Below are 8,953 nucleotides of genomic sequence, written 5' to 3'. Positions count from 1 at the left end.
AGGGATCGAACCCAGGTCTCCCGCATTGCAGGCAGACGCTTTAACCTCTGAGCCACCAGGGAAGCTACTAATCAAAATTGTCATGTTGACAAAATTCCTCTAGTAATTGTTGCACATTAAATTTGAGTAGCACCACTTTAGCAGATGTCACCATTAGTAGAGCTCTTCTCATTAAACCCTTATTTAATAAGGCCATTTCCCTGGTCAGACATCTCCTGTTTTCACATAATCAGCTCTTAATAGATGGTCTCTTCCTCCTTACAGTTCCCCTACAGATGTGAAAAGAAGGCTATCCTCGGGTCCTTTTCCTAGCACATCTTCCACTCTGCATCTTGTGTGCCCAGCTCAAATATGCCTTGCTGTAGAAGTAATAATAATAATTTTTTAAAAAAGAATAGATGAGTGTATATGTTCTGCTGTTTTCTGAGCACTGGTTCCTACTCTGAATCTGTTCCATATGTTCTTAGTGCTATTATCAATATTGTTCTAGAGTCACCTTGTGTTTCCCAGACTAGTCCCTGAATCAGCCACTTCTCGAAGAAGGCCTTGTTCCTTTTTTTTTTTTTAATCTTTTAAAAATTTTATTTTTATTTTTTTTAACACCAAAACCATTTTGTATTGGGGTATGGCCGACTAACAATGTTGGGATAGTTTCAGGTGAACAGCCTTTTATGTTTGAAAGTCAATTTTCTTAGATATAATCAACCTTGGCTCACTTTTCCTTAGATTCTTAAGTGTGATACTCTATTTTCCTGAGGAATAAAGCATTGCTGAAAAATACCTCATGAGAGTTTAATTTTCTTTTCTTGTAAATGACCTATATTTTTTTTTACCTAGATGTCCCCCAATTTATTTTCCTCTCATGTTAAGTAATTTTACTAGACTATGTGTTGTTGGTGGTCATTCTGGGTCATTCTCAGGCACACACTATGCTCTTTTAAGACATAGTTTCAATTTTTTTTTCAACATCATTGTCTCTCATTATAATTTCTTGTACTTGCTGTATTCCTTTGGTTTCTTTCTTCAGAAACTACTATATCTATATGTTAAATCTGAAGATCTACCTATCTTTACTACTAGTCACCTTGCCTCAAAATCTTTTTATTCTTCTTATTTTTTAAAATTTCCTCCTTTTCACTCTCTCTGTCTCTTAAGGCATTATTTGTTATTTTAATTTACTTCTGGTTTCCTTCTAGTCTAGTCTTCATTTCAAAAATTATACTTTTATTTCTAATTCTTTCCCGAGTTCCACCACTCATTCTGGGTGTTTCTAATTTTATGACGTTATCCCATCATGTCCTCTGTTGTTTTCTTTTCAATTTCACTCACGAAAAAAGTGTATGAAGGCTTAAAAAAAGGTACCATCTTCTTTTCAGTTTGACTACTGATTACCTTCCCCAGCATGAGTTTGAGCAAGCTCTGGGAGTTGGTAGAGGACAGGGAAGCCTGGTGTGCTGCAGTCCATGGGGTCGCAAAGAGTTGGACACGACTGAGCGACTGAACGGAACTGAAATACCTTCCCTCTTCTGACAGTCACTATCAAATACTTTTTCTTCAGTAATATATGAGAATATGTTTCATATTTCCTTCCTTTTAGATACTTTAGTACCCCATTGCCTCTTTGTGGTGGTGGTGGTTTAGTTACCCAGTCATATCCGACTCTTATGACCCCATGGACTGTAGTCTTCCAGGCTCCTCTGTCCATGGGTTTCTCCAGGCAAGAATACTGAAGTGAGTTGCTATGGTCTCCTCCAGGGGATCTTCCTGACCCAGCGATCAAACTCAAGTCTCATGCATTGCAGGCAGATTCTTAACTGGCTGAGCTACCAGGGACGCCTTTATTCCCTCTTTATTATACCTCAATAAATGGGGCTCTTAAAATATTTTTATTTCTACCCTCTTCAGTCCTAGTGGAAACCTCAGAACATACAGTATTTACTTCTACCCCTTCCACTTCCATTGAATTCCTAGGTTTCACAGAGAAAAGTTGGTAGTTTTGTTCTAGTCCACCAAATATTTTGTTTTCCTTTGCACTGTCTCTTCTATTCAAGGAATCCTTAATTTACCACTTGTGTTATAATTCCCAGTTACATTGTCATTATTCACTTGTACTTCTATATAAATTCAAAGTGAATTACTCACCAAATTTCCTTTCTCTCCATCTTCCTTGTCTTGTTATGAGGTCTCTGTTCTGATTGTTTTGTTGTTTGGTAGTGTTTACTCTGAAGTGGTCCCTCAGATACTGTGCCGGGTAACAAACTTGTGAATCTGTGCATATTCATAAATATCTATCATCCTGACATTTAAATGGAATTTGGGCCGAGTTGCTGTCCTTTTCCCTCAGTGATCTGTAAATGGTATTACGCACAGTCTTCTAACTTCCAGGATTTCAGGTAAGATCAGTGCAGTGGCGCTAGTGGTAAAGAACCTGCATGCCAATGCAGGAGATGTAAGAGATGTGGATTCGATCCCTGGGTCAGGAAGATCCCCTGGAGGAGGGCACAGCAATGCACTCCAGTATTCTTGCCTGGAGAATCTCATGGACAAAGGAGCCTGGCGGGCTACTGTCCATAGGGTTGCAAGGAGTTGGACACAACTGAGCATGCATGCACCAATGCAGTGATTTCACTCTCTTTCCTGCTCCCTCTCTTTTTCTTTCTCCCTCTTTCCCCCCCTCCCTCCTTCATTCTCTATCTCCCCTTTTTCTCTCTTTCTTTATTCTCTTTGAGAGATTAAATAGGCAAACAGGCAGTGGCAAGACCATATATTAAAATAAAACTCTTAACCCACAGTCTACAGCATCTGGACCAAGAAATCAGTTCACCATCTGCATCAACCATCACAGGATCCAAACAGCAGCTCCTGTAGCCTTCAGTCCCAAATAGTCACCACTTGATCAATAACTACCAGATTCCTGAATTTTTGCTCCCAGTTGTAACTTCAGTTCAGTTCAGTTGCTCAGTCATATCTGACTCTTTGCATCCCCATGGACTGCAGCACACCACACCTCCCTGTCCATCACCAACTCCCAGAGCTTGCTCAAGCTACCATAGAGTTGGTGATGCCATCCAACCAACTCATCTTCTGTCATCCCCTTCTTCTCCTGCCTTCAGTCTTTCCCAGAATCAGGGTCTTTTCCAATGAGTCAGTTCTTCGCAAAAGATGTCCAAAGTATTGGAGCCTCAGCTATAACTTAGGACCAACCGAGGAAAGCTAAATATGCCCCCAAACGACTCACATGATACCTCCCTTCAAGTTAGGCTGCTGGCAGCCTCCTCATGTCCACAGCCTCTTATCAGGGCACACCTGAATTCCCTTTTTCTCCACTGTAAAGCTGCCTGCCATTGACTCAGACGCAAGTGATGGTGACCACCTCCCTTATTATAGAAAGCTCTAAATAAATAGTTTTTGCTTATTGTCATTTGCTTGCTTCTGTTTCTACACTTTGTTCCTCCATTTTCTTCCCAGCACCTTGTCTCCCTCTCCCCAACCCCTTATCCTCCTCATTATTCTTCTTTCTTTTTTTCATCTGTTTGTAGGAAACTTGTTCTTTCCACTTGGAAGCTTTTAAAATATTTCCTTAACAGAAATTTCCCTCAAATATGCTTGGATGTGTCTTTTCCCACTGATCTTAGTTGAAATTCAGTGACCCCTTTTATCTGTAGAGGCAAATCTGTCTTTAGGTGAGGGAAATTTTCTAATATCATCTGTTTAATATTACCTCTCTTTTTTTTCGTTTCCTTTCCTTTCTTTCCTTCTGAAACTGCAACTAGTCATATATGACAGATCTCATGGGTATCTCTTCAAAGTGATTTGCCTTTTTCATTGTGATTTCTCTCCTTATATTTTTGCTTTGTTTTGAGATCTCTCTTCCATTTTTTAGCCTGCTTAGCAAGATTCAGTTTTCCTTCAATATATCTTCAATGTTATATTTTAAAAATCATGATTTTCATGTGGATAGTTGTGTAAAAATGTTATAGCTGCTTTATTTATAATAGTGCCAAGGACAGAAATGGTACAGACCTAACAGAAGCAGAGGATATTAAGAAGAGGTGGCAAAAATACACAGAAGAACTGTACAAAAAATATCTTCATGACCCAGACAATCACAGTGGTGTGATCATTCACCTAGAGCCAGACATCCTGGAATGTGAAGTCAAGTGGACCTTAGGAAGCATCACTACGAACAAAGCTAGTGGAGGTGATGGAATTCCAGCTGAGTTATTTCAGATCCTAAAAGATGATGCTGTGAAAGTGTTGTACTCAATATGCCAGCAAATTTGGAAAATTCAGCAGTGGCCACAGGTCTGGAAAAAGTCAGTTTTCATTTCAATCCCAAAGAAAAGCAATGCCAAAGAATGTTCAAACTACCGCACAATTGCACTCATCTCACACGCTAGTAAAGTAATGCTCAAAATTCTCCAAGCCATGCTTCAGCAATACGTGAACCGAGAACTTCCAGATGTTCAAGCTGTATTTAGAAAAGGCAGAGGAACCAGAGATCAAATTGCCAACATTCTCTGGATCATCAAAAAACCAAGAGAATTCCAGAAAAACATCTACTTCTGCTTCATTGGCTACTCTAAGCCTTTGACTGTGTGGATCACAACAAACTGTGGCAAATTCTTCAAGAGATGAGAATTTCTTACCTGCCTTACCTACATCCTATGAAACCTGTATGCAGGTCAAGAAGCAACAATTAGGACTGGACATGGAAAAACTGACTGGTTCCAAATTGGGAAAGGAGTATGTCAAGGCTGTATATTGTCACCCTGCTTATTTAACTTATATGCAGAGTATATCATGTGAAATGCCAGGCTGGATGAAGCACAAGCTGGAATCAAGATTGCCAGGAGAAATATCAATAACTTCAGATATGCAAATGACACCACCCTTATGGCAGAAAGTGAAGACAAACTAAAGAGTCTCTTGATGAAAGTGAAAGAGGAGAGTGAAAAAACTGGCTTAAAACTCAACATTCAAAAAACAAAGATCATGGCATCCAGTCCCATCACTTCATGGCAAATAGATGGGGGAAACAATGGAAACAGCGACAGTCTTTATTTTTGGGGAGCTCCAAAATCACTGTAGATGGTGACTGTAGCCATGAAATTAAAACACGCTTGCTCCTTGGAAGAAAAGTTATGACCAACATAGACAACATATTAAAAAGCAGAGACATTACTTTGCCAACAAAGGTCTGTCTAGTCAAAGCTATGGTTTTCCCAGTAGTCATGTATGGATGTGAGAGTTGGACTATAAAGAAAGCTGAGCACTGAAGAATTGATGCTTTTTAACTGTGGTGTTGGAGAAGCCGCTTGAGAGTCCTTTGGACTGAAGTCAAACCAGTTAATCCTGAATATTCATTGGAGGGACTGATGCTGAAGCCGAAGCTACAATACTTTCGCCACCTGATGTGAAGAGCTGACTCATTAGAAAAGACCCTGATGCTGGGAAAGACTGAAGGTAGGAGGAGAAGGGGACGACAGGATGAGATGGTTGGATGGCATCAGCAACTCAATGGACATGAGTTGGAGCAAACTCCAGGAGTTGGTGATGGACAGGGAAACCTGGTGTGCTGCAGTCCATGGGGTCAAAAAGAGTCAGACACGACTGAGGGACTGAACAATGACAACAAGGTGAAAACAAAAAACACATCATCAAGAAAGTGGGTAAATAAAGTGTGGTATATTTATTCAATAAAATACGACTCAGCATTGAAAAGGAAAAACTACAGATATATGCAACAACATAAATGAATCTCAGAAACAATATGATGAGTGAAACAAGCCAGACATTAAAAAAAAATGCATGTAATATGGTTCCATCTATATGACGTTCTGAATTGGGAAAAACTAATCTATGATAATAGAGAATCAGAAGGTGCTTAAAAAGAAGAATATGGAGAAGGGTAGGAATTTACTGGGAGATAGCAAGAGGTGTAAGTGATGGAAATGTCCCATATGTTGTGGGTTACATGAGGTGTATGGATATATCAAGGCTTATCAGACTGTACACTTAAGATCTGTGCATTTCACTAAGTGTAAAACCTTAATTTTAAAAGGGAACAAAGTCATGCTTTTTGTTCCATAATCTTGGGTGTATGTATTGAATTTAGTCTTCTAGGGTGCTTTTATCTATGTGTTTCTATGTTTATGGTTTAAGTTGTCTCCTGCCTTCCCTCATGGTTTCAAAGGCTATGCTCTTAGAACCTCTGTGGAAGAGACGTTCCAACACAACTGTGTGGCTTCCTCAAAGGTGCTCTGATATCAAGATGACCAACAGATCCTCTAAATAATAGTGCCAGGGTAGGTCTTATTGTTCCACCAGGAGGTCCATAGATGTTCACAGGCTACACTCTCTTTACTATCCATTGTGACAATCTTCTTTGCTTTCTACCTCTAGACTCACTGCACCCTGAGGCTTTATTTGTGCCACCTAATGCCCGCCATGTCTGTCTGCTGGTTCCCCTGTGTTCATGTTTCAAGTGGAGTCATATGGTTGGAAATGGGTGAAAGAGATGTGCTAGCCTGATTGTTTTTTGTAAGCCACCCAGTACCCAGAACTGTGTGCTTTGTATTACGTAATCACTCAGAAAATACTTGTTAAGTTGAGTAAAGAACATAGTTGGATAGGGACTTCCCTGGTGGCCCAGTGGTTAAGACTTTGTCTTCCAACGCAAAGGGTGTGAGTTTGATCCCTGGTCGGGGAGCTAAGATGCCACATGCCTGGTGGCCAAAAAATCAAAACATAAAACAGAAGCAATATTCTTCTTTGTTTTTTTTTTTAAAAAAACATGGAACGCTTCACGAATTTGCGTGTCATCCTTGCGCAGGGGCCATGCTAAGCTTCTCTGTATCGTTCCAATTTTAGTATATGTGCTGCCGAAGCGAGCACCAGAAGCAATATTGTAACAAATTCAATAAAGACTTTAAAAATGGTCCACATCAAAAAATCTTTTCAAAAAGAACATAGTTGGATAAATAGGAGATTCAGAGAATCCCTGCATCATTGAATATGCTAGTGTTTCCATCGAAATCTCCCTTCTCTGGGGGCATTACAATCAAGGAGTAGACAAATCCAAAGCTGAGTAGGAACTCATGTTGAGAAGGTGAAGAGGATGATCCAAATCTGCCACCAACCATGGCAGCAACCAGAAGCAGATATTCAACATGTGTTGTAAAGCAAGAAGTCTGTGGGCTACTAATACAAATAGGAAGGGGTGGGTTGAGAGAGTAAGCAGAAGGATTGTCCTGGGAAAAACTGTGTAAGCCTTGTGGTTCAACAATAGAGACCCTCAAACCCCCTTAATAAAATAACATCCAGAGGACTTCCAGCTTCTGTTTAGCTGGAGAGAGCTGGAAAAAGCATTGCTCGCTACATACAACAGTAATCTAGGTAACCTAAAGAATCATAGATTTTATTAAGCCACTGAAAGAGCTGAGGACATAGGGCAACTCATGACGTGAAATCTCGGGAAAGACAGGTGCTTCTAAATGCAGAGGGGATGCAGGCACCGTGTCACCTGTGGGAGAGAGTGGGCAGGAAGATGGGGCAGCCATACAAAGAGGAAGGTAGAATTCTGCTGAATTTTTAAATACATTGCTAATGACTAAGTGCAGACTGGGGCTTCCCAGGTGGCATTAGTGGTAGAGAACCTGCCTGCCAGTGCAGGAAACATGAGAGGTGTGGGTTCGATCCCTGGGTCAGGAAGATCCCCTGGAGTAGGAAATGGCAACCCACTCCAGTATTCTTGCCTGGAAAATCTCATTGACAGAGCAGCCTGGAGGGCTACAGTCCGTGGGGTTGCAAAGAGTTGGACATGACTAAAGCAACTTAGCACGCAGATACAAGTGCAGGCTGACATGCTCGTAGAACCCTATGGGAACCACAATCATATAAAGAGTTCATATCCACTCACAGGCTCTTCTCCAGGGAGCACCACTGAGCAGCCCGGACAAAGACCGGGGGCAGAGTGGAAGGTAAGGGAAAGACTTCTGTGTCCTTCAAGCCTAGCGGAGAAGAGTGGCTGTCATTGCAGGAAAAGCAGGAAGAAACCCAGACCCTCCTCCCGCAAGGAACAAAAGACTTAAACTGATGGGAGAAGGCAGCAACCCCAGTTGTTCTCCAAGGGACAGGTAAAGCCCTCCTGCAGCTGGAAAAATGGGAAAAATGAAACAAACAAACAAAAGGTCCCCAGAGCAAAACCTCTAATCCTGAAGAGTGGCCTGGAAACTGTCTACTATTAGAGGTCATAATGCTCAGAGAGGGTCAGGATCCCCAAAACCCAGAGACACAGAGCCTGCCTCAGAATGAACCTGTAACAGGACCACAGGAAACTCTCTTCATTCCCCATCACCACAAGCAGTCTAGTAAGGACCAAGTAACAAGCAGATTACTGCTGGGAGGAGGGCATGAGCTTGGAGGGACTCCTCTGAGTGATAAAAGCACAGAAAACCTAAAGGCTGAAAGTGGGACAGTAACACTGAGGAAAAAAAAAAACCTTTAGAAAATCAGCCCCAACTTTAAGCAGAAAATAACTTTAGAGGAATTTGAAAATGATGATGCACTGAAGGTAACCATAGCAACACTAGAACCCAAGCCCAGCTCAACTCCTGACTAGAATAACTCAGCCTCTTACACTAAGAGCTTAGCAGAAAAAGATGCATGCCCATTTCCAGGCATATATAATACTTACCTCCATCTCTCCAGTTCACAGCTTCCGTGGTGGCTCAATGGTAAAGAATCTGCCTGCCAATACAGGAGATGTGGGTTTGATCCCTGGGTTGGGGAACATCCCCTGGAGTAGGAAATGAAAATGCACTCCAATATCCTTGCCTGGAAAATTCTGTGGAGAGAGGAGCCTGGCGGGCTACAGTCCATGGGACCACAGACAGTCGGACATGACTGAGCGACTAAGCACAGCACAGAAGGGCCACAAATGACGCGATTC

General features: G+C 41.4%; 1 non-coding gene across 1 annotated transcript; it reads right to left on the bottom strand.

The window, feature by feature from the left end:
- Nucleotides 1-6,790: 6,790 nt before the first annotated feature.
- Nucleotides 6,791-6,897, bottom strand: LOC122428535. The gene has a single exon (XR_006265753.1). It is a non-coding gene; the product is annotated as a U6 spliceosomal RNA (small nuclear RNA).
- Nucleotides 6,898-8,953: the final 2,056 nt, after the last annotated feature.

This window comes from Cervus canadensis, chromosome 26, assembly GCF_019320065.1.
Source record: "Cervus canadensis isolate Bull #8, Minnesota chromosome 26, ASM1932006v1, whole genome shotgun sequence".
NCBI classification, from domain to species: Eukaryota; Metazoa; Chordata; class Mammalia; order Artiodactyla; family Cervidae; genus Cervus; species Cervus canadensis.
The sequence above is the reverse complement of the archived record's forward strand: the minus strand, read 5'-3'. Positions and strand labels throughout refer to the sequence as shown.